The sequence below is a fragment of the Trichosurus vulpecula genome, chromosome 7 (assembly GCF_011100635.1).
Source record: "Trichosurus vulpecula isolate mTriVul1 chromosome 7, mTriVul1.pri, whole genome shotgun sequence".
Classification (NCBI taxonomy): Eukaryota; Metazoa; Chordata; class Mammalia; order Diprotodontia; family Phalangeridae; genus Trichosurus; species Trichosurus vulpecula.
Window position 1 is genome coordinate 217,633,105 of NC_050579.1, and position 27,554 is coordinate 217,660,658.

Below are 27,554 nucleotides of genomic sequence, written 5' to 3' on the forward strand. Positions count from 1 at the left end.
TCATGGACCATTGTTGTTCCTCAGTCTTTTCAGTTGTGTCCGACTCTTTTTGGCCTCATTTTGGGTTTTCTTGGCAAAGATACTGGAGTGATTTGCCATTTCCTTCTCCAGCTCACTTGACAGATGAGGAAACTGAGGCAAACACAGTTAAATGACTTGCTGACAATCATGCAGCAAGTAAGTGTCAGAGGTTGGATTTGAACTCAGGAAGATGAGTTTTCCTGATTCCAGCCCTGGCACTCTATCCACTTTGCCACTTAGCTGCCCCACATGAAGTGGATTCAGTTTCAGGAGTTTTTCCTTTAAGTGAGGTCTCAGGATAATAGGATCATAGATTTAGATCTAGACTGGATCTAGTCCAACTGCTTCATTTTGCAAATAGAGAAACTGAAGCTCAGAGAGATTATGCAGTTTGCATAATCTCTAGCAAAGCCAAGATTTGAACCTAGGTCCTCTGATACTAAATGTAGCATTCTGCCCTTTGAAGAATAGCAGTTAAGATTTCTAGGCTTCTAGGTATGTAATGAGCTGAAGTGAATCTACTGTAAGCCAAGAATAGATAATGTAACATAGACACACTCAGAAACCCAAGTTCAAGCAGAGTCATCAATATTCATGAAGCAGCAAGGATGAGATAAGTGCTTACTGTGTCTAGGACATTGTAATAAGAACTGGGAATCCAAATACAAGCAGAAAGACAGTCTGCCCTCAGTCAATAAGCATTTGTAAAACCTCACTTTGTGCCAGGTGCTAAGCATGAGGAGTACAAATATAAACAGAATGAAAGACAGTCCCTGACCTCAAGGAGCTTATATTCTAATGGGGTAGACAAGCAGAAAAGGGAACTGAAAAGGCGGAAAGGTATCCAGAGTAGGTGTATGGTAGAGAAAGTCCTGATATGACAGAGATGAGTCAGGGGTGCAACCTGGATAGAAATGAAGACATTTTTAGATGGGGCCTCCTCCTTAAGTTGGTGGTTCTGGGAAAAAGCAACTAATCAGAGAGAGAGGCCCCAGGGGCAAAGTGTATTTCCAGTGTGAGAAATAGTACAGTGGGAGTGTAAGCTTCCAGAGTGAAGAAGTTTCTATGATCTAGTAGAAAAAGATCCTGTGGAAATGAAGCAGTAGTTAAACCTGGAAAGAAATGATGACATGGCTGGCCTGGGCCTCTTCCTAAATTTGAAGAGGAAAGAACCAGCTGATCAGAAGGAGACCCGACAAGGGAGGAGGTACCATGGCATTCATCCATTAGATAAATGATGAGTTATTGTACGCTGAATAATGATACCAAGGGAAACACTTGAAGTCTCAGGCTAACTTAAAAGGAAAATACTGGCTAAGAAGTAAAAAAAAAAAAAAAAACAAAAAGGAGATAGGATTAATGGATTCTGTCATGTACCCAAAGTGACCCTAGAAATGGAAAACTTGGGCTACTACGTAATATAATAATAGAAATTAATTAATATTATGTGATACATAGATACATGTTTTGTTAGTGTTAGGATTAATATCCTGATATTCTTCTGTCTTCTTACTATGAACACTTTTTCTTACTCTGACAATAAAATTACATCAACATTAAGAATTTTCAAATGAAACTAATAATTTCAGAAGAGTTTTCTCCTTAATGTGCGTGTATTTGTGTGTATGTGTGTGTGTGTATGTGTCTTTACATGTGGAATTGACATGGTGAGTTCCAAGTGTGGAAACTTGATTTATTCAGTTCAGTAATTTGTCTATAATTTATGATCTAAATTGTCTGAGGTCACTGACAGATTAAGTGATTTACTTAGGGTCATAAAGGTAGCATATGCCAAAGGCAGGTCTTGATTCCAGGCTAGCCCTCTAGCTATTACACCACATTGCCTTTCTACTCTTGAATTAGTACCTAAAAGTCATCTTTGTATTTGCTTACATATAACTGTTATATTAAGCATATTTAAAAAAATTTATGTGAGAGATCATTCCTTTACTTATATGAAAAGAATTACAAATGTATTAAACAGCCATAAAATAAATCACTATGCAAAATCTGCTATACCATATAGCCTAGAGATGTTTTATAGCCAAGTGTGAAGAGTCCAGCTTCATAATACTAGCAGCCTGACATTGTTCATCCTTATGCTATGTGGGGATAGGAGTGTTATGAATTGAAATGTTTGTTGTTGGAGCAATTTCACAATGTCCATCTTTTTTTGGCCTTAAGGCACATAGCAAATACTTCAAATGCTTAAAAAGCATTTGATTAATGAATAAATTAAACATTTTTCCAGGAGGTGGACTACTTTTTTTTAATTTGAAAAAAGACAGATAGATTGCCTGGTGGTAATTTAAGTTAAAAATACAACAACAATATCGACTACTACTACAATCTTCTAAACAGTAGGGAAATACTTCTCGATTTTCAGGTTCTGGGGTCCATCATACTGAATAGTGATAATTTCATAGGAAACCACTCAGATAAGATGACAATTGATATATTGCAAGTTACATTGAACCAAGAAATATTACTAATTTAAGATGTGATGGTTTCAAGGACTGGGGAAGCCAGGTATCTTTGTTTTTGTTTGTGTATTATGCTGAATCCATTTAGAGTGCCAAAGTAGCTATTTGGAAAGAAAGAGCGTTACACTTGGACCCAGGAAAGACATGGATTTGAATCCTTCTTCTGATACTTATTAGTTGTGAGACCCTAATAAAGTCACTGAGATATTTTGAATGACAATTTCCTTGAATGAAAAAATTTGGGGAATGATAATAATATGTATAAAAGTTACATAACAGGGTATAGTTGTAAGGGTCAAATGAGGTTCTTTTGTGAAGTGCTTGTAACACTTAATGCGTTGTGTAAAATTTGCTATTGGAAAAGGAAGAAGTCAATCAGCTAGCATTTATTAGGCAATATGTGTCTGACGCTGTGCTAAGAGCTGGGGCTACAACGAAAGGCAAAAACGGCAAACAACCATGTGGTTTAGTAGATAGTGCTGGGCCTGGAGTCAGGCGGACCAGGGTTCAAATCCAGCCTCAGGCAGTACTAGCTGTGTGACCTTGGGCAAGTCACTTAATCTGTTTCCCTCAGTTTCTTCAACTGTAAAATGGGGGTAATATTAGCACCTACTTTCTGGAGTTATTATGAGGATCAAATTAGATAGTATTTGTAAAGTGCTTAGCAATGCCTGGGTCATATTAGGAGCCATGTAAATGCTTATTATTATTATTAAACAAACACTTTATATCCTCAAGAAGCTCTGATGGAGTCTAATGGAGACAGAGTGGTAAAGGGGAGAGTGCTGAATTTGGAATCAGAAGACTTGAATTAAAATCTTATCTATGTTGCTTACTATGTACGTGTGATCTAGGCTCCAATTTCCTCATTAATAACAATAATAATAGCTGCATTGATAGAGCGCTTTATGATTTGTGAAGCATTTTACAAACATTTTATCATTTTATTGTCAAAACAATCCTAGGAGGCAGATGGTATTATCATCCTCATTTTACAAATAAGGAAACTTCCTTCCTTCCTTCTTTCCTTCTTTCCTTCCTTCTTTCCTCCCTCCCTCCCTACCTTCCTTCCTTCCTTCCTCCCCCCTTTCTTTCTTTCCCTTTCTTTCTTCCTTCTTTCCTTCCTTCCTTCCTTCCTTCCTTCCTTCCTTCCTTTCTTTCTTTCTTTCTTTCTTTCTTTCTTTCTTTCTTTCTTTCTTTCTTTCTTTCTTTCTTTCTTTCTTCCTCCCTCCCTCTCTTTCTTTGTTTCTTTGTTTCTTTCTTTTTCTTTCTTTCCTTCTTTCTTCCTTCTTTCCTTCCTCCCTTCCTCCCTTCCTCCCTCCCTCCTTTCCTTCCTTCCTTCCTTCCTTCCTTCTTTCCTTCCTTCCTTCCTTCCTTCCTTCCTTCCTTCCTCCTTCCCTCCCTCTCTCCCTCCCTCCCTCTCTCTTTGTTTGTTTCTTTCTTTTTTTCTTTTTTCCTTCCTTTCTTTTCTTTCTTCCTTCCTTCCCTTCCTTCCTTTCTTCCTTCCTTTCTCTTTCTTACTTTCATTTATTTTATTCTGAACTTAATAAAACAAGCATTTTCATAATGTAGTAGAATAAAAAAAGATGATTATACATGACACTGTATATCTGTTATGTATAACTTGCTATTCTTTTTAACTATATAATAAAGTTATCATGTAAATTTTCCCCTTTTTTCTCTCCCCAACCCTATAAATGGGTACCATTAGACAAAAATATGTATATATATGTATGTGTATATATACATACATACACATATACACACACATATATGTAAAACCATTCTATGCATGTTTCTATTTATCAGTTCTTTCTCCGGATGCAGATAGTATCTTCCTTCCTCTGTAGTTAATTTGGGTACTTATAATATTCAATATGACTTAGTCACTCAAAGTTGTTCTTAAAACAACGTTGCCATTACTGTACACAATGCCCTTTTGGTTCTGCTCATTTCACTCTTCATTATTTCTTACAGGTCTATCCATGTTTTTCTAAGATCATGGAGCTTATCATTTCTTATAGCATAGTAGTATTCCATCACAATCATATGCCACAATTTTTCAGCCATTCCCAACTTATGGGCATCCCCTCAATTTCTAGTTCTTTGCCACAACAAAGAGAGCTGCTATAAATATTTTAGATTAGAACATATAGATTCTTTTCCTTTTCATCTTGGGAAACAGACTGAGTAGTGGTATTGCTGAGTCAAAGGGTATAGGAGGTTTAATACCTCTTTGGGCATAATTCCCAAATGCTCTCCAAAATGGTTGGATCAATTCACAGTTCCACCAACAGTGAATTAGTGTCCTAGTTTTTCCACATCTCCTTCAACTTTTGTTGTTTTCCCCTTCAATCATTTTCCAATCTGATGGGTGTAAAATGATATGTCAAGTTGGTTTTAATTTGCATTTCTCTAATCAATAATGATTTAGAGCATTTTTTCATATGACTATAAATTATTTTGATTTGAAAGAAAATGATTATATTGAAATATAGTTATCAAAATTTTTTTTAAAGTTCGTGGACCCCAGGTTAACAACCTGTGATCTAAATAACACCTGATCTTTCTAGAGTGCAAAATGCAAAACATTTTAATTAGAGACTTCCATTAACCTTGTGAACCAACTATCATTATCTAACTCATTTCTTTCAACTTGTGTTACACAGTTTACCATATACTGGACAAAAAGGGAAATGTGTTTTTGTGTTTCCACAGTTCTACTATCACGTTAACAATTTCTCTTCATAGTTTTATTTGCTTTTATTGGTTTATCAACTCCTGTTGGATCAGCTAAAATGTAATCTGTGTGTTGCAGAGTTAATAAGGGGAAAGCAAAATCTCTGGGCCAAAATAAACTGGATACTAGTGAGTCATTATTCTTTATGAAATGCAGCATAAAAATAAGCATTAAGTTGTGAAGTTTTCATGCCCAGGAAAAGGGGATGCTACTGAATATAGACTTCTTTTCATGGCACGGGTAGAAGACATTTAGAACTGGGACTCCAGTAGGTTGATTATCACCAATCGATTGATGAAGAAGGCCGACCTGAGTTGACCTTTAGGGAGGTGTTGCAAGGCCTAACCAATCAGATCTTCCTAAAGACTGAAGGGGCTGTGTGCCATTTGGGACTCAGGGGAAGGGGCCAAGAATGGGAGTTACCAGCAGGTGAAAGGGAAGCATTGTTAGCAGAAAGCCAGGGGAAATCAGGCCAGGAAAACAGAGTGAGAGGGAGAGAGTCACCATGCCACAGAATTAGCAATCAGCAGTGGTTCAGAGTGCTAGCTAGTTATTCTTCTGGGTTAGGAGTCAATATTGATAGCAGGGAATATGGAGATTAAAGGGCCAAGTGAGGACATGGGTTGAGGTAGAACAGTAACTAGGAATTCTGGTGCCTTGGATAAATTCAGTAAGAGGTGGAATGTATATATATTTGTTGGGGGAGGGGTTGTAGAGGAATTATGGAAGGCCTTGGTTGGTTGCATTTTCACTGGGAAGATGAGGTGGCCCATGCCCTAGATTCCAGCTCCAGGTCATACAGCATGACCTATGGCTTGAGATGCACCAGCTTCTGGGGAAAGGTGGAGAGGAGGAGGTAGAAGAGGAGAAATGATAATGGAAGAATATAGACCCTACGGGGGAGTCTTCAGGAGGGACATTGTGTGCTGAGTCTGGTGGACTAGAATCCTGATGCAGGAAGCAAGCATGCCCCCTGAATGTTGCTGCCCTGGGAAAAGTCCTACCTTAGTTATGGCTTTGATGTGAGATCAGCCATCAGGTTACAGAAAGCAAGCAGGAGGAGTTGTTTTACTCAGTTTTGTCCTGCTCTGTAAACTTGCTACCTGCTACTTTTTATAGCATGAGCTGGCTATTTTTCCCTTCTGGTCAATGAAGAGGCAAGGAGCAGAAAGTGTATGACATACAAAATATACAAGACAAGGCTAGATTTCAGTGTATCTGAAAAAAAAGATCTGGGAGTTTTTATTGGACTACAAGCCTAATGTGAGTCAGCGATGTGATGTGACAGCTAAAAAAGCTAATTCAGTCTTGGGAGCATTGAGAGAGTCTTGGCTTCCAGGAATAGAGAAGTGATAATCCCACTGTACTCTGTCCTTGTCAGACCTCTTCTGGAATACTGTGTTCAGTTTTGGGTCTCACAGTATAGGAAGGACAATGACAATCTGGAAAGTGTCTAGAGGTCGACTTGGAGAGTGAAGGGCTTTGAGTATTGGTTGAAGGAATTAAGGATGGTTAGCCTGCAGAAGAGAAGGCTCAAGGGAGGAGGGATAATAATAGTTGTCTTCATGTATTTGAAGGGTTGTCATACTCAAGAGATGATAGATTTGTTCTATTTGGCTTCAGATTACAAACCCAATAGCAATGGGTGGAAGTTACAAAGAGGCTTGATGTCAGCAAAATTTTCCTAACAATTAGTGGTATGTTAAGTCATTTTTCAGTCATGTCCACCTCTTCATGACCCTGTTTGAGGTTTTCTTGGCAAAGATATTGGAATGGTTTGCCATTTCCTTTTCCAGCACATTTTACTGTTGAGGAAATTGAGGGAAACAGGTTAAGTGACTTGTCTAAGGTCACATAGCTAGTTACTGCCTGAGACTGGATTCCTACATTTGGGCTTTTCTTGGCAGAGGTACTGGAGTGGTTTTCCATTCCCTTCTCCAGCTCATTTTGCAAATGAGGAAACTGAGGCAAATGGTTAAGTGACTTGCCCAGGATCACGCAGCTAGCAAGTGTCTGAGGCCAGATTTGAATTCAGAAAGAGGAGTCTTTCTAACTTCAGGCCCAGCACTCTACCTACTGTGCCACCTAGCTGCCTTTCTTAAAAAAGTTACCCCAAAGTTACATGGGCTGCCTTAGGGGGTAGTGGGTTTTCTCTCTTTGAGATCTTCAAACACTGAACAATTGCTGGATATTATAGTGGGGATTCCTTTTGGGGTATAGGCTGGGTTATGTGATTGCTAAAGTGCTTTGCAACTCTAAAGTTCTGTGATTCTGTCATGGTATGATAGCTACTTCCATGGTCCTCTCCCCTGCCCCCGCTCCTTGCTAGCATTTTAAGAGGTAAGTGTCCACTGCTCCTTAATCTACATGGAATAGTGCTTATCCTGAGAGGAGCTATCTAGCTGAAGAGGTTACACAGAAATCTGGTTCATGGGGTCTAGCTGCCAAAAATATTCCTGCTTCCGTAGAACAACTCAGGGTGACAAACTGAGATAACTCTTTGCTAAATGCAATGCCAGCTTGCCTGAATTATTGTTGCCTGAACTCAAGAATGCACTTGCTCCTTGTCTCCTTTTAGACCTTGTTGAGACCCAGCTATTTCTGCAGTCACTGTCTCCGAGTCTTTCAGCTCTATGCCCCTGTACATTCTGGTTTGTACTACAATTCTATGATCTGCCTGCTCAAGAGCTCTTTGTATGTATATTGTTGTTGAACAGCTAGGTGGCTCAGTAGATAGAGTGCTGGGGCTGGAGTCATCTTCCTGAGTTCAAATCTGGCCTTAGACATTTACTAGATGTGTGATCCTGGACAAGTCACTTAATCCTATTTGCCTCGGTTGCCTCATCTGTAAATTTAGCTGGAGAAGGAAACACTCTAATATCTTTGCCAAGAAAACCCCAATATGGGGGTCACAAAGAGTTGAGTGTGACTAAAATGGCTGAAAAACAAGAACTGTGATTCTGTCACCCATCTGCTCAAGAACTCCTTCGATGTATGGTTGTGCCTCTTACCTTTCACCCTCTACCATTCCCACCCCCAACCCCCATGTGCCCACTTCTCCAATCAAAGAGAGACATTTTGATGAGCACCATAGAAACTATTCTGCTTCAGCCCACAAGTGGCCCTGAATAGCACAGAAAGCCGCGTTGAGAGTGGCACGTCAATTCTCCAAATGTCAACACTTGAAATTCTGGTGAGCCATGGAGACACCACGTGGTTTATTCCCATATATGTTGATGAAATGGATTTTGAGGGACAGCAACTTTGTTGGTTCCTCGCACCTCATTTTTTGAAATGCCTCCCCCATCACTGCAAAATCTATTGCCACTTCACTTTGAATACTATCAATATCTTTTCCCTGCTCATGATCGGTCAGCGTCTTCTAGTCAATCCCTATTTAGTAGGCAACAGCCTTGGGCCCCAAGTTTCCCAGGGTGATGAGGGGGAGAGTCTTGTTAAAGAAGGAGGAAGAGAAAGGGACTCTATGAAACAGAAAGGGAAGCGGTCTTCAAGAAATAGTAGAAGGGATAGCAGTAGCGGCGTGAGGAGGCTAGTGGATAAGGGAAAGTCTTTACATGCATAGCAATCTTGGCAGAACAACCTGATATAGATTAACATAGCAGACATTTTAAAGTAGGATAAATCTCATATGGGGCAATGATATGTGATTACAAGAGGTGGCTATGGGTCCATGAATGCTATGCATATAGCATTCAGGCCAATCACTACTCCATGGTAGAGGATTCTACAAGCTTCTAGACTGACATGGCTAAATTGGAGATCCAGATGGAGTAGGGTCAGTTAGAACAGCTTGAAAATACTACCCTTAAATGCTAAGCATTAACTATCTAACAATAGGAATAAAAATTACTCTTTTATTCCTAGGCAATTAAGAAATAATCAGGAAACAAGTAAGTCTGGTAATTATTATAGGTCAATGAGGGGGAGAACAGCTGGGGAAAGTGGAACGAGTTTAGAAGGCTCTTCAGTCTTCTCCAGCCAGGCAAGCCCCTGTCGTTGGTATAGGACGGAGTAATAAGCCACTTCGAAAGCAGTTTCCTTGCCGCAGCTACATTTAGCTCCTGAATTTGAGGGAGTAGAAGCTTGGGAATATTTGCCTCCAGGGCATATGATAAGGCCTGGGGCGGGGGCGGGGGGGAGGGAAGAGAGAGAGACACAGAGACAGACAGAGATAGAGAGAGACAGACAGAGGGACAGAGAGACAGAGACGGAGAGAGACGGAGAAAGAGAGACAGAAAAAGAAACACACAGAGACAGAGATATACAGAGAGACACAGACGCACAGACACACACAGAGACAGAGATAGAAAGAATATTTATTAAGGGTTTATTATTTGCCAAGCACTCTACTAAGCACTTGGGATACAAGCGAAAAAATCCCTTATCACAGTACCTGGCACATAGTAGGCACTTAATAAAGGTTTCTTTCTTCTCTTCTCTTTCTATATTCAAGTAGTTTATATTCCAGTAGGGGAAAGACAACAGGGGAAAGACGGAGGTAGAAAGCAGTGGGGAGAGGGCAGGGTAGGTAGATTTCCTTGCAGGGATATAAAGGGAAAAGACCAGAGAATGAAGAATAGGGCTAGGAGAGAAGTGAACATGGTTAACTTGGACATTCTTAGATGATAGTCCTCACTGATCAGAAGAGGCGGTCATAGGGTTGGAGGCATCTGTAGGATGAGAAGAACCACATGAATTTTGATAAGTTAGGTGAAAGCACAGAGGAGGCAATGAAAACAGGAATAGTTCAAAGAGAAGATGTGATTTTAGCCTGGACACCAGTTACCTTCTATTACCAGTCTACCTGAGGTAAATAGCCTCACATCATTGGCTGAAAGAACTGACTAAGAAGTGATTTATCCCTTCCCTGCAGGGAAGAAGCTGACCGTATGTGGGATATGCTCCTTGGACAATGTCTATGTCCTTTGAGAATTTGTATATTTGTGGGACAGTGAGTTCAAGGTTAATTCAAGGATCAAGGAGAAGGGAAAGGATAGTCTTTTGTTATTTTTATTACAATTCTTTTTTATTAAATGTCATTGCTTTAAATGAAACATATCTTTGACTGACTAGTAAAAGTAAATACATCTTTGGGGGCTTATAATGTGTAACTGAAGGGGATTCTAATCCATAAAATACTTTGAATCTGGGGGTAGCTTTTCTAGTATCCCAGGGATGAGGAAAGCCCTGGATACTGTATCAATTTTGATATATCAGTCATCTGGATTCATACTATATATTGGAGCAGAAGTTAACTCAGTTTACTTTAAAAAAGTAACCGCATAGTTGAAGATACTTAGAACATGGAATATAGAGACCTATAACCAAGATTTAATGGTTTTTGAGAATTTAATTATCATTTTATAATAAAATATTAAAAATTATAATACAATTAATATATTATATCAAAACATTATGAGATTAATAGCCTTATTGAAAAATTTCCTCATAAATGGTAAATTGGTAAGTTCACACTAATTTATGTTATATAACAAAATAATGTTTATCTGATAGATGAGTCAGATTATCACTGGGTTGTTCTCTGATGTGACAGAAATATCACAAACTCTCCTGCTTTCTTTCATTTTAGGAAGCTTAGATTGACTTGGACCTGTTTGATAGGCCTTAGGAATAATATTTAGATCTTTGGTATAAGACAAGTCATGGTGGGAATTGTGGGAAAGTAATATTATCAAGGTAGAGTTGAGAGGGGGAGAAATGAGATAACTACTTTGGGTATAGAGTCACATGGTTAATAGTTACCAAATATGAGACCGTTGGAGAGGAAAAATTGGTCTAGATATATTCTTATAAAAACCAGGAGGAAATCGACAGTTAATTTTGCATTTTGTTGGCATTAGCCACTGTATTTTTTGCCCTTCAGGGCAATACAAGGATTGGGGCCATGGCTCTATCCTCGAGTGGATAGTAGATTAAAGAGCTGCTCTAAACACGGATTAGCAGGAGGCCAAGGAATGGTCTTCAGTTGGAAAGGAGGAAGGCAGAGGGACAATTTAAGAAGTAGCAATATGACCAAGACTAATTGTCTTTATAACACAAGTATAACTGAAGATTTCATCCACAGTGTTACTCAACATCACTTACATAAAGACCTAAGTGATAAATTCATGGAATTTGGTGCCAGGAAAAAAAGATATCTCCCTAAACATATACTTTCTTTCATTAGGTGATCAGAACTATTTAACCTATACATTTCCTATAGCTGTTAGTAAAAGCAGAGCTAAATTCAGTTACTGCAAAATACTTGGTGAGATCTATTTCTTTGTTCCTTAACAACAATAAAACCTGGCTTTAGTTCTTTAATTTTCCTCTTTCTCTTTAAAAAAAATTTTTTTTTGGCACCAGAAACAAGAGTCCAGGATATTTGTCTTATGGGGTCAGGGAGTCAGGCTTTTTAGGTCATATGTCAGGGACAACAGCCATAGAAGTCATGTGGACTATGGGGAGAGGAGTGGAATGTGTTCTTTGGAAACAGGTTAAAGGGTATAGTGAAGCCAACAAACCTGTCATCTCCCAAATCCAGACAGTTAACCTCACTCAATTCCATCTGCAAATTCAGGAAGTTAAATTTAGTGACTGATTCCTACCTTCAAAATCTAACTTCAATGTTTTAAGGATCTGTGATTTTTGAGTGAGTTCTCTTTCCACTGATTTGGGTCTTAATTTTGCACAGGTAGGCTTCTGTAAAAAGTTGCTGTAGCCCCAAGTCATTAACTGCCAAGCTAGGAGTGACTCTCTGAATTTAGCTGGGTTGGTTCTCAGATGACATGTGATGGATGTTTCCTCACTGAGTATATACATTTTGAACATGAGGCTAAACTCTGCTGTCTTGATCTCTAGCCATCAAGAACCCACGTTCTCCACGTGCTACAATAAAGTATTACAGAACAATTTGAGGGGTTAACTTTCCATTGGAAAATGAAAATAAAATTATTGCATAAAACATCTGGGAGGCTTCTTCTAGGAAAACACTAGGAAAATGTATTAGTTTTCTCTCACTTCCTTGCAGTGAAGTTTTAACCTTTTGTTTTTATATCAGAAACTTTTCTGAATGTATTTTGACTTATTCACTAAAAGAGCCCTCCTATAGCTAGGTGGTACACTGGATAGTGCTGATTGGGGATGGGAAGATCTGAGTTCAAGTCCCACTTCAGACACTTACTTAGCTGTGTGATCCTAGGCAAGTCACTTAACCTCTTTCAGCTTTAATTTCCTCATCAGTAAAATGAGATTAATAAGAACACCCTACCCCCAGGGTTTTTGTGAGGATCAAATGTGATAATAGTTTAAAAATGAACTAAGACTTTTGGGACACCTTGTGTATATAAAGTACTTTGCAAACCTTAAAGCATTATATAAATGCTATCCATTATAATTATAATTATCATTAAAAAGCAAACTTAAGCAAAACCAGCTGACACAGTAACCACATGACAATGTATACAAATTTCTACTACTGCAATTTTCCACCTCTCCTGAAAGGAAGGAGATAATTCCTCATCTTTTTGTAAAAAAAAAATACATTTTATTGATTTTTTTCTTTATATCACAGTTATTTCAAGCCCTACCCCAGATCTATTTTTCCCTTGTGATAAAGAAAAACATTTAACCAAATTATTTGATGCAGTGAATGCATATGACAACACACACACACACACACACACACACACACACACAGACATTTTCCTGGTATTGTCCTGACTGCCACAGAGAAAGGTCTCATCTTTTCCCTGGCATCTTTTCTGATTTTTTTGGTCAGATTTCTGTCTAGTGATTTTCCCTTTACATTGCTATAGTCATTGTGTACAATGCTCTTCTGGTTTTATTTCTTTCTATCTTTTTCAGTCCATATAAATTTTCCCACATTTTTTTCCCTGAATTCCTGTTTGTCGTTTCTTATCGCAAAATACATTCTACTACATTTGTATACTGTAGTTTTTTCACCTAGTTTCCAACTGATGGGCACCCACATTGTTTCCATTTCCTTGCTACCACAAAGAGCAGTGCTATGACTATTTTAGAGCATATTGGATCTTTCTTTTTTTTTTTTTTGTTGGACCCACTCATTCTTTTTATTTTTTATTTTTTTAATTTAAATTAATTTATTTGACATATTTAGTTTTCAGCATTGATTTTCACAATAGTTTGAATTACAAATTTTCTCCCCATTTCCACCCTCCCCCCCCACTCCAAGATGGCGTATATTCTGGTTGCCCTGTTCCCCATTCAGCCCTCCCCTCTATCACCCCCCTCCCCTCTCATCCCCTTTTCCCTTCCTTTCTTGTAGGGCAAGATAAATTTCTATGCCCCATTGCCTGTGTGTCTTATTTTTTAATTGCATGCAAAAACTTTTTTTTTTTTGTTTTTGAACATCTAATTTTAAACCTTTGAGTTCCAAATTCTCTCCCCTCTTCCCTTCCCACCCACCCTCCCTAAGAAGTCGAGCAATTCAACCTAGGCCACATGTGTATCATTATGTATAGCCCTTCCACAATACTCATGTTGTGAAAGACTAACTACCTTATGCTCCTTCCCAACCCATCCCGCTTTATTGAATTTTCTCCCTTGACCCTGTCTCCTTTCCAAAGTGTTTGTTTTTGATTACCTTCACCCCCATCTGTGCTCCCCTCCATCATCCCCCCCCTTTTATTTTTTTTTATCTTCCTCCCTCTTCTTTCTTGTGGGGTAAGATACACAACTGAGTATGTATGGTATTCCCTCCTCAGGCCAAATCTGATGAGTGCAAGGTTCACTCATTCCCCCCTCACCTGCCCTCTCCCCTCCTCCCACAAAACTGCTTCCTCTTGCCACCTTTATGTGAGATAATCCACCCCATTCTATCTCTCCCTATCTCCCTCTCTCAGTATGATGCTCTCTCATCCCTTAACTTCATTTTATTTCTTTTAGATATCTTCCCTTCATCTTCAACTCACCCTGTGTCACACATATATATACACATAGATATATACATACATACACATTCACTTATATATATACATAAACATATATATATATGCATATTCCCTTCAGCTACCCTAATACCGAGGTCTCATGAATCATCCATGTCCTCTTTCCATGTAGGAATGTAAACAAAACAGTTCAACTTTAGTAAGTCCCTTGAAATTTCTGTTTCTTGATTACCTTTTCATGCTTCTCTTGATTCTTATGTTTGAAAGTCAAATTTTCTATTCAGTTCTGGTCTTTTCACTGAGAAAGCTTGAAAGTCCTCTATTTTATTGAAAATCCATATTTTGCCTTGGAACATGATACTCAGTTTTGCTGGGTAGGTGATTCGAGGTTTTAATCCTAGCTCCATTGACCTCCGGAATATCGCATTCCAAGCCCTTCGATCTCTTAATGTAGAAGCTGCCAGATCCTGGGTTATTCTGATTGGGTTTCCACAATACTCAAATTGTTTCTTTCTGGCTGCTTGCAGTATTTTCTCCTTGATCTGGGAGCTCTGGAATTTGGCGACAATATTCCTAGGAGATTTCTTTTTTGGATCTATTTGAGGAGGTGATCGATGGATTCTTTCAATTTCTATTTTGCCCCGTGGCTCTAGAATATCAGGGCAGTTCTCCTTGATAATTTCTTGAAAGATGATATCTAGGCTCTTTTTTTGATCATGGCTTTCAGGTAGTCCAATTATTTTTAAATTATCTCTCCTGGATCTATTTTCCAGGTCAGTGGTTTTTCCAAGGAGATATTTCACATTGTCTTCCATTTTTTCATTCCTTTGGTTCTGTTTTATAATATCCTGATTTCTCATAAAGTCACTAGCTTCCACTTGCTCCAATCTAATTTTTAAAGTAGTATTTTCTTCAGTGGTCTTTTGGACCTCCTTTTCCATTTGGCTAATTCTGCCTTTCAAGGCATTCTTCTCCTCATTGGCTTTTTGGAGCTCTTTTGCCATTTGAGTTAATCTGTTTTTTAAGGTGTTGTTTTCTTCAGTGTATTTTTCAGTATTTTTTTGGGTCTCCTTTAGCAAGTCATTGACTTGTTTTTCATGGTTTTCTTGCATCCTTCTCATTTCTCTTCCCAATTTTTCCTCTACTTCTCTAACTTGCTTTTCCAAATCCTTTTTGAGCTCTTCCATGGCCTGGGACCAGTTCATGTTTTTCTTGGAGGTTTCTGTTGTAGGCTCTTTGACTTTATTAATTTCTTCTGTCTGTATGTTTTGGTCTTCTTTGTCAGCAAAGAAAGAATGCAGAGTCTGAGACTGAATCTCGGTGCATTTTCGCTGCCTGGCCATAATCCCAGCCAACTAACTTGACCTTTGAGTTTTTCAGTGGGGTATGACTGCTTGTAGACTACAGAGTTCTATGTTCCACGTTTGGGGGGGAGGTGCCAGCTCTGCCACACCAGCACTGCTCCTTCCCCAAGGACCCCCAACCCGAACTGGGCTCAGATCTTTGGCAGGCTGTGCACCCCTGCTCTGATCTGTCACTTAATTCCTCCCACCAGGTGGGCCTGGAGCCGGAAGCAGCAGCAGCCGTAGCTGCCCCACCTCCGCTGCCCCCGGGGCTGGAAGCCAAACTGTGAACTCCTTCCACTCCTGCAGCTTTTACCACTAACCTTCTCAGCAGTCTTTGGTGTTTGTGGGTAGAGAAGTCTCGTAACTGCCGCAGCTCACTGAATCAGGGCGCTAGGGCATGCTCTGCCCGGTTGCTGGTCTTGTTGGTCCACGCCGCTCAGGCTGGGCTCTGCTCCACTCCGTTCCCAGCTCCCAGGTCCCAGCTCCCTGCGGGATAGACCTCACCCAGAGACCATCCAGGCTGTCCTGGGCTGGAGCCCTGCTTCCCTCTGCTGTTCTGTGGGTTCTGCCGTTCTATAATTGGTTCAGAGCCATTTTTTATAGGTTTTTGGAGGGGCTCGGCAGGGAGCTCAGGCTGGTCCCTGCTTTCCAGCCACCATCTTGGCTCCGCCCCATATTGGATCTTTCTATCTATCACTGATCTCCTTGGTTATGTGGCTAATAAGGGAATCAGTGGATCAAAGGATATGGATACTTTAGTCATTTTCTTACACAATTCCAAATTACTAGTAAGAATGGTCAAATTAATTCATAACTTCACCAACATATTAGTATGTATGTCTTCTCAAAGCCTTTCCAACATTGACTTTTCCTATTTCCTTTTTTTGGAGGGAATGCCTGGGGGGTTATCTTTGACAAGATTTTGCATGGTATGAAGTGAATCTTCATTGTTTTATTTTAAATTTTGCTATTAGCAATTTGGAACATATTTTTATATTGTAATTTAGAATGTGCAATTCTTCTGTTGGAAGCTACTGTTTTCATTTGGCCACTTATCTAACGGGGCATGACACTTGGTGCTATATATTTGTGTAAATTCTCTATATATTTTGGATATCATAATTTTATTGGCGATATTTGGTACAAATATTTTTTACACTTTATAATTCCTCTTCTATTTCCAGTGATGTCAATTGTGAGAAAGCTTTTAAATTTAAATTCCGTGAAGTCAAAATCTCATACTTTATCTTTTAGGATCTCCTCTATCTCTTTTTTATTTAAGAAATCTCCTATCCATAGCTATGAAAGGTGCTTGATACTGTTCTCTCCTAAGTTTTTCTTTTTAGCGTTTTGACTTTTTATATTCAGGTTGTTAATCTATTCTGAATTTATTGTAGTATATGGTATAATATATAGGTTTAGAACTAATTTGTGCCTGATTGCTTTCCAATTTTTGTGATGAAGTGGATAGAGAACTAGGCCTGAATTTAATAAAACTGAGTTCAAATCTGGCCTCAAACTTGCTATCTATGTGACTCTGGGCAAGTCTTTTAACTTCTGTTTGCCTCAGTTTTGTCACTTATGAAATGGGGATAGATAATAGCACTAGCCTGACAGGGTTGTTGTGAGATAATATTTATAAAATAAAATTTATAAAATGCTTAGCACAATGCCTGGCACATAATATGCGCTTAATGCAACTTTTTCTTTTGCTTGTTCCCAGAAGTCTTGTTAGGAAGGGGACCATTCCTCTAGTTATCTATGTTAATTGGAGTTACCAATAACATTTGTCATTCCTCCAGTTATTTGTGTTATTGGGCTAGTGTTTTTGATTTCTAACATTTTTTACTTATCTAGTATGTTTCACTGACATATTTTTGTGTTTTAATACTAGTACTAAAGTGTTTTAAAGACTATTTTTTAAGATGCTAGGAATCTTATGACTTTTTTGTTTATACTTCCTCCCATGATTTTCCTATGTAGTTTATTCCTCCAAACAAATTTTGTTTTAATTCTAACTAATTTCAAAAATTCTCTCTTTGGTTATTGGATTGTTATTGAATTAAATTAACTTAACTTACATGGTATCCTTTTTATTATATTGGCATGACTCAATCATTAGCAAAAACTATCTCTCCAATTGTCTTATTTTATTTCCATTATGTTTTACAGTTGAATTTATATTAATTGTATATATATTTATATCTATGTAGTATTAAATTAACTTCCAGATATTTTATGCTTTTGTCATTATTTTGAATGGAATTTATTTTACTATCTGTTTCTCCTGTTTTTGTTAGTATTACATAGAAACACTGATGATTTTATGGAGAAAACTAGCTCTACTGAGGAATACTTTAGCTGCTTTCTTTTATCTTCTAGATGATGCTTTTATCATCCCTTCTCATCTACATTGCCTTTTTCCTGGTCCTACTCCCTTGTCCTGAATTTACTAGTCAAAAACAACTCTGCATATATCTTATTCTACCTCAACCTCTCTCTAAAAGCCCCATTTCACTATTACAGAGAAGTTTTTAGTATTTTATTTAAGAACTCTGCCATCCATAAAAGGTTGTTTCAGTGATACTGCAGGTAATATCTATTCTTTTCATGGTAATGAAGCAACTTAGGAATCATACTGACACCAAACAGTAAAAAAAGGTTTTTCTTTCTTTTCTGTCTTAGGGAGAACAAAGCAAGCTATGCTGTCGCCTAATAGAGTTTGGTACATGATAACACAGACAAAAATACTGTTAGTGAGAAGAACAAAGAAAGGGTACACTATCCACCATGAAGGAAGTGTCTGTAATAGGTAATCACATCTTTCAGTGGTATAAAGAACTTTACTTTCTGTTTTAAACAGAAAACAAGACAGAAGTTAGAGTTTGATAAAGTTCTAGTGTAAATAGAAGGATTCCATGAAGAACACAAGATGAGGAATTTCATTTAAGATTTTTAAAATTCTGAAGTTAACAAATATCAGAAAAAGAATATTTTCACATATGAAGTAGAACATAGGACAAGGACTGTATATGAAACCATGAATCTCAATTCGTGCTGTTTTTTTTTGTTTTTGATGAAAATTTTTATATTTTATTTTTTCAAATTACATGTAAAAACAATTTTTAGCTTTCATTTTCTAAAATGTTGGGTTCCAAATTCTCTCCCTTCATCCCTTCTCTAACTCCTTCTTGAGAGGTAAGCAATTAGATGTAGATTATACATGTACATTCATGCAAAATATATTTTCATGTTATTCATGCTGCAAAAGGAAACAGACCAAAAAAAACCCAAATGAACCCCACCTCCAAAAAAAGTAAAAAGTTTACTTCAGTTTGCATTGAGACTCCATCAGTTCTTTTTCTGAAGATGGATGGCATTTTTCATTATAAGTCCTTCAGAATTGTCTTGGATCATTGTATTGCTGAGAATAGCTAAGTCATTCACAGTTGATCATTGGACAATATTGCTTATTCTGTGTACAATGTTCTCCTGGTTCTGTTCACTTCATTTTGCATCACTTCATGTAAGTCTTTCCAGATTTTTCTGAAAGCATCTTGCTGATCATTTCTTATAGCACAACAGTATTCTATCACAATCATATACTAGAACTTGTTCAGGCATTCTCCAGTTGATGGACATCCCCCCTTAACTTCCAACTCTATGCCACCACCAAAAGAGCTGCTATAAATATTTTTGTACAAATTGGTCTATTTTCCTTTTCTTTGATCTTTTGGGATATGGCTCTAGTACTGATATTACTGAGTCAAAGGATATGCACAGTTTTATATCCCTTTAGATATAGTTCTAAATTGCTCTTGAGAATGGTTGGGTCAATTCACAACTGCATCAACAATGCATTAATGCCCCAATTTTTCCACATCTCCTCCAAGATTTATCATTTTCCTCTTCTGTGAGGTTAGTCAATCTGATAGGTGTGAGGTGGTACCTGAGAGTTGTTTTAATTTTCATTTCTCTAATCAATAGTGTTTTAGAGCATTTTTTCATATGACTATCGATAGCTTTGATTTCTTCTTAAAACTGCCTGTTCACATCCTTTGACCATTTATCAATAGGAGAATGACTTGTGTTATTGTAAATTTGACTCAGTTCTCTATGTGTTTGAGAGACAAGGCCTTTATTAGAGAAACCTGTAAAAATTTCCCCTAGTTTTCTTCTTTCCTCCTAATCTTGGCTGCATTTGTTTTATTTGTGCTAAACCCTTTTTAATTTAATGTAATCAAAATTATCCATTTTACATCCTGTAATGTTCTCTGTCTCTTTTTCGGTGATAAATTCTTCCCTCAGCCATAGATCTAATAGGTAAATTGTTCCATGTTCCCATAATTTGCTTAAGGTATCACTCTTTATGTCTAAATCATATACCCATTTTGACCTAATCTTGGTATATGGCATGTTGGTCTATACCTAGTTTCTGCCAAATTGCTTTCTGGTTTTCCCAGCAGTTTTTGTCAAATGGTGAGTTTTTGTCCCTAAAACTTGGGTCTTGGGGTTAATCAAACACTAGATTGCTATGGTAATTTACTACTACGCATAGTGTACCTAATCTATTCCATTGATCTACCACTTTATTTCTTAGCCAGTACCAAATTGTTTTGAGGATTATATCTCTGTAATACAGTTTGAGGTTTGGCACCACTAGGCCACCTTCCTTCACATTTTTCTTTTCATTGGTTCTCTTGATATTCTTTAACTTTTGTTCTTCCAGATGAATTTTGTTACTATTTTTTCTAGCCCTATAAATTTTTTGGTAGTTTCATTGGTATGGTACTGAATAAATAAATTATGTAAAATTGTCATTTTTATTTTGGTACAGCCTACCCATGGGCAGTTAATATTTTTCCAATTGTTTAGATATAACTTTGTGTGAAAAGTGTTTTATGATTGTGTTCATATATTTCCTGGGTTAGTCTTGGCAGGTAAACTCCCAAGTATGTTATGTTGTATACAGTTATTTTAAATGGAATTTCTCTTTCTATCTTTTACTTCTGGACTTTGTTGGCTATAAACAAAAATACTGATGATTTATATGGGTTTATTTTAGATCCTGCAACTTGGCTGAAGTTGTTAATTATTTCAACCACTTTTTTAGTTGATTCTCTAGGATTTTCTAAGTATACCATCATATCATCTGCAAAGAGTGATAGCTTTGTTTCCTCATTGGTCTATAGTTTTCTTTCTCTGTTTTTGCTCTTCCTGGTTTAGGTATAAGCACCATATTTGTGTCATAAAAGGAATTTGGTAGGATTCATTTGCCTCATTTTTCAAATAGTTTGTATAGTATGAGAGTTAATTGTTCTTTAAATGTTTGGTAGAATTCACTTGTTAATCCACCTGGTCCTGGGGATTGTTTTTTTAGGGTGAGATTATTTGGCTATTCTATTTCCTCTTCTGTTAATCTGGGCAATTTACATTTTTGTGATTATTCCTCCATTTCACTTAGATTGTCAGATTTATTGGCATACAACTGAGCAAAATATCTCCTAATAATTGCTTGAATTTCCTCTTCATTAGTGCTGGATTCATCCTCTTTATTTTTAGTGCTGATCATTTAGTTTTCTTCTTTCTTTTTTTTTTAAATCAAATTAATCAATGGTTTATCTATTTTACTGTTTTTTTCCTCATAAAATGAGTTCTTAGTTTTGTTTATTGGTCCAATGGTTTCTTAATTTTTAAAATTTTATTATTTTATTTTTTTTCAATTTTATTAATCTCTCCTTTGATTTTCAGTTTGGTAGTTAATTGAGCATTTTAAATTTGTTCTTTTTCTATTTTTTTTTTTTTGGTTTCATGCCTAGTTCATTGACCTGCTATTGCTCTATTTTATTGATGTAACTGTTTAGAGATATAAAATGTCCTCTAGGTACTGCTTTGGCTGTATCCCATAAATTTTGGTATATTGTCTCATTGTTGTCATTCTCTTTGATGAAATTATTGTTTCTATAATTTGTTCTTTGACCCACTCATTCTTTAGGATTAGATTATTTAGTTTCTAATTAATTTTAATCTGTCTTTCCATAGGCCTTTACTAAATGTAATTTTCATTGCATTATGATTTGAAAAGGATACATTTGCTATTTCTACTTTTTTTTTGCATTTGGTTGTAAAGTTTTAAATGCTCTAATACCTGGTCAATTTTTGTGTAGGTGCCATGTACAATGAAGAAAAAGGTATATTCCTTTTTGTTCTCATTCAGTTTTCTCCAGAGGTCTATAATATCTAACTTTTCTAAAATTTGATCTATTTCCTTAACTTCTTTCTTGTTTATATTTTCATTGGATTTATCTAGTTCTGAGAGGGGAAAGTTGAGGTCCTCTACAGGCATAGTTTTACAATCTATTTCCTCCTCTAACTCTTTTAACTTTTCCTTTAAGAATCTGAATGTTATACCATTTGGTGCATATATGTTTAGTATTGGTATTACTTTATTGTCTATAATACCTTTTAACAAAATGTAATTTCCCTGCTTATCTCTTTTAATTAGATCAATTTTTTTTCTGAGATCATGATTGCTACCCTTGTTTATTTTTTTTCAGCTGAAGCATAATAGATTCTGTTCCAGCCTCTTATTTTTACTCTATGTGTGTCTCTCTAATTCAAGTGTGTTTCTTTTAAACAACATACTGTAGGATTCTGGTTTTTAATCCACTTTGCTATCAATTCCATCTTATGGGTGAGTTTATGCTATTCACATTGACAGTTATGTTTGCTGTGTATTTCCCTACATCCTCTCTCCCTCCCCCCCAATTATCCATTTCTTTTTCTCTTTTCACCCTGTCACCCCTCAAAAGTGTTTTTCTTCTGTCTACCACCTCCCCAAATCACCCCTTTCTTCTATCAGTCCCTCTTATCTCCCTTCTGCCCTAATTCCGTGTAGGGCAAGATAGATTTCTATACCCCACTGAGTGTGTATGTTATTCCCTCTTTGAGCCAATTTTGATGAGAGTTGGGTGCAAGTGTTTCCTACCCTCCCCTCCATTTCCATTTCCACTGTAAAAGCTGTTCCTTTCATGTCTCCTTTTTGTGAGATAATTGACCCCCATTCAATCTCTCTCTTCTTCCTTCTCCCAATGCATTCCTCTTTTTCATCCTTTAATTTTATTTTTGAAATCATCCCATCATAGTCAACTCACACCCATGCCCTCTGTCTATGTATACTTTTACAAGTATTATCTTTCCATGTAGGAATGTAAACAGTTTAACCTTTTTGACTCCCTTGTGATTTCTCTTTCATGTTTACCTGTTTATGTTTCTCTTAAATCTCATATTTGAAGGTTGTATTTTCTATTCAGCTCTGGTTTCTTCATCAGGGATACTGGAAAGTTCTCCATTTCATTAAATATCTATTTTCCCCCTGAAGGATTAATACTCAGTTTTGCTGGGTAGCTGATTCTTGGTTATAATCCTAGCTTCTTTGCCCTCTGGAACATCACCATCCAGTCCTTTAATGTAGAAGCTACTAAATCTTGTGTTATCCTGACTGTAGCTCCACATTGAACTGCTTCTTTCTGCCTGCTTGCAATATTTTTACCTTGATCTGGAAGTTCTGGAATTTGACTCTAATCTTCTTGGGAGTTTTCATTTTGGAATCTCTTTCAGGAGGTGATTAGGAGATTCTTTCAATTTCTATTTTACCCTCTAAGTCTAGGATATCAGGGCTGCTTTCCTTGACAATTTCTTTAAATATGGCCTCTAGGTTTTGTTTTTGATCAGGGCTTTTACGTAGATCAATACTTCCTAAATTATCTCCCATTTCAATCTATTTCCTGGGTCAATTTTTTTCCAATGAGGTATTTCACATTTTCTTCTGTTTTTTTTGCATTCTTTTGAGTTTATTTTATTGTTTCTTGATATCTCATGGAATTATTAGCTTCCAGTTGCCCAATTATAATTTTTAACTTATTATTTTATTCACTGAGCTTTTGCACCTTCTTTTCCATTTAGCCAATTCTACTTTTTAAGAACTTCTTATCTTCACTGGACTTCGTGCCTCTTTGCCAAGCTGTTGACTTTCTTCATGATTTTCTTGCATCATCCTCATTTCTTTTCCAACTTTTTCTCTATTGCTTTTATTTGATTTTTAAAATCCTTTTTGAGTTCTTCCAGGAACTGTTTTTGGGCCCATGACCAATTTCCAATTTTTCTTTGAGGGTTTGCACATAACTGCTTTGATTTCATTGCCTTTTGGGTTTGTGTCTTGATCTTCCCTATCATCAGAGTAACTTTCTGTAGTCAGGTTCTTTTTTCCCCTCATTTTCTAGCCAATTTCTTGACTTTTAACTTTATGTTAAAGTTGGGTTCTGCTCCTGGGGTGAATGCTACATTGTCCAAGTTTCAGTTTTTTTTGTGCTGCTGTTTTCAAAGCTAGTTCTGGGGTGTGTGTAAGTTTTCAGTTATTTCAAGGTAGTGTGATCTAAGGAGAAGTGTGGTCACCACAAGTACTCTTTTTTACCATGGAACTGTGAACAGGGCCCCTGCACCCTTGGGGCCACAAGCACTGGTGTGCAGTGCTCCTCCCCACAGTGTATGGACAGTGCAACAGAGTTCTGAACCCAGTGCCAACAAAAGGTTTCCTGTAATTTCCTTCTGACCAGAAGTCTTATTCCCTTACTGTCTATGGGCTGAGAGCTAACCTATAGCTGCTGAAAACCACTCCCCCCGCCCCCACCCCTACCAAGTCTGCTGCTGGCTTGCCTGGGTGGTCTGCTCTGGATTGCACTCAACGCTCACTCCACTGAGACAGACCTTTCCTATTGAACTTCTAAGTTGTCTTAGGCTGGAAAATTGTTTCATCCTGAACTTTTGTTGGTTCTGCCACTCCAGGATTCATTTTGAGGCATTATTTTAAAGTTGTTAGGGGGGAAAAATGGGAGAGCTCAGGTAAATCCCTGCCTTTAACCTGCCATCTTGGATCTACCTCCTGCTGAATTTTTTTCAAAGTAAATAGCAAATTCAAATATTATTTTAAAAACTGCACAACTTCTTTGTGCTTCCAAGCTAGATGTTTTACTTCTTTGTAAATTAAAAAAAATCAGTGGTTCTCTTTTCTTCTATTCATCTTTATTTTTTCCTCACTGTTATGATCCTGCTTTCTCCTTTCCAATGACAAAGAAACAACCCCACCTTGTAGAAAATTAATATTTTCAAGCAAAACAAATCCAAACAGTGGCCATATTAAAACCTTATGTTTATTTCCAAACTCTTAGTCTATCACTTCTCTCTTAGAAGGTGGTTACCCTGCTTCATGATAGGTCCTTTGGAGAGGAGGTTGGTCATTTTCATTTATCAGAGTTCTTATAGTTTTCATAGTTGTTTGCCCTTATGATGTTCTTATCATTGTGTTGTATTTTAGATTCTGCTCACTTTACTCTGTGTTAGTTTCTGTTTTCCAGTATTTTCTGAAATCTGCATATTCCTCTCTATGCAATAACATTCCAATTCCATTCATATGCCATAGTGTATTTAGTCCCTCCCTAGTTGATGGTTAACTCTTTAGTTTACTCTCTGGTCCTTCTCTCCTATCCTATCCTGTCCTCTTATTTCCAGTACTTTTTTTTTAATTCCCCTTTGGGATTGAGACTTTTTTTTTGCTTCTATTCTCACCCTAACATTATCCTCCCTGTTACCACCACCCTCCTCACCACTCCCTGCTGAGATTGGTATATAACCTTTATCTCAAAGGTCTAATCGTCATTCATCATTAGTAGAAACTGTAACTTAATGCATAGTACTTGTATGAGGGTCTGATAGAGTTGGTGAGAGCAAGAGAGATGAGAGATTTAGGCTCTTATGGTTTCCAACTTCAAGAGCGAAGTGGTATCATTCTAACCTCTCTTCAAGTTCATGAAGGGAGAAAGACTCAGGGTATGTGAATAAGTTTGTGTTTAACCCTCATTTGTCCAGTTCAGATAAGAATGATGTTCGTCTGATGTCCACTTCCCCATTCCTTCCTCTATGTTTATATGTAGTGGTTTTTTTCAGTATCTTTGGATCTATTACAATTCATTATAGTTTTCTTTATCTTCCTCTGCTTTGTGCTAGGGCCAGGCTCTGCTTCTTGTTAAACTCTTGAGGGAGGTGATGATTAACCTTGCTTTGTCTCATTTGGGTCTTCTGGGTTCTTGTGCTGACCTCCAGTCTATCTCTGGGCATTAGGTTTCTCTGGTCTTTGGGGTTCAGAGTGGCAGATATTGAGGGCCCTCTATGGTATCACTGGATGAAGTGTTAAGAACCTAGGCCTGAGATATCTTGGTTTAACTTTGTTGCCACCAGACTAGTCATTGCTTCTCCAGATTCCTGCTATTCTTGATCCCTTCCAAGGTGCCTAATGTGGGTTTCTGACCACCATGGGACTTTTTCTAGGAAGCTCTCTGCTCTCTTGCCCTCCAGATATAGAACTTTGCAGGCTACAAAATGTCATTGCCTGATCTCTAGTAAACCTGAGAGGCATCTGTCTTTTTTGCCTGCTCTGGGCCTGGCTTTTCTGGTGACCCCCTTTCCTAATTCCCATGGGCTTGTGGCTGACATTTTTGTGTAGTTCTGGGGTGAATGATGTCATTTAGTGTAGTTTCCCATTGGCTTCATTGTTTGGTCTGATGTTATTTTTAGTTTTTTGCTGAAGTAGGGGTTGGAAAAATGAGCTGCTATTCAGGCAGCCATCTTGGCTGGAAAAAAAATATGACCATATATTTCAAGTTGGAAGGATATCTGGTTTACCTTCTTTTATTTTATAGAAAAATAAATGGAGGTCAATGGTTGATAAGTGACTTGCCCAAGGTCAAACAGAAAGTGACAGAGGCAAGATTTAAAGTCTTCAAAGCCAATGTGCTTTCTGCAGATGGGGCCAAATGAACGTGGTGATTGGAAATTTTGATTCTAGTATGATCTTGTTCTCCTTACAGACACATGTAATTTTAATTCTTATTACAAAACAAAAACAAAACTAGTATTTGCTAAAGATATCTAGGTGGCACAATGGATGGAGTGAAGTTAGGAAGACTTGAGTTTAACATTTGCCTCAGACACTTACTAGCTCTGTGACTCTAGGTAACTCACTTCACCCTTATGTGCCTTAGTTTACCCATCTATAAAATGGAGAAAAGAATAGCACTTTCCTCAGCTGGTTGTTGTGAAGATCAAATGAGTTAGTGTAGGTAAAGTACTTTATAAATCTTAAAATGCCTCAAAAATGCTAGCTACTGTTGTTGTTATCATTAATTATGTCCTGGCCCTAGCTTCTACTAAGTAGCTATGCAACTCTGGATAAAGCATTTCACCCCTCTAGACATCAGTTTCTTCATCTGTGAAATGAAAGGTTGAATTAGAGAGAAAAATGGTTCCAGGGAAGTGGAGGGAAAGTTCTGGAGAGCAGTGGCCACGTGAAAAGAAGTCTGTAAAACTCATTAGATAATTGGGTTTTATTTTGCATCCACTATGCTTGTGTCTTCTCCGCTTTTGTCTGCTATATAAATTAGGCCTTACCTACCAAGGGGGCTAAAGAGCGGGGCCCAGGAATAAGAGGCAAGTACCCAAAATACCAGGCAAAGTGATATGAGGTAGTTTCACATCATGGATAATACGGTGGGCCAGATTAGAGAGTCTTGGTTTTAAATTCCACATCAGATACCAGCTCTGTGACCCTGGGCAAGTCACTTAGCCATTATAGGGCTCATTTTCCTCATTTGTAAAATGGAGAGATTGGACTTAATGACCTTTAAGTTCTCTTCCAGCTCTAAATTTTTGATATTATAAGGCAGAGAGATCTCATTGTATGTACATCTCAGGATTAATGCTTCACAAAAAGGAAGCCTGCCTCAGCAGTGAGCCACAAGCAGCAGCCGAAAAACCCATCAAAAATAAGACAAAGAATTTTGGAATTTGTTTCAAGCAGGGATAGGGGGCCAGGAAAGTCATGCTTGCGATATGCAGAGAGTGTAATGTTTCTGTGAATGTTAGTACCCAGTAATACCTAGGTTTGTACAGAGAGCAAGGA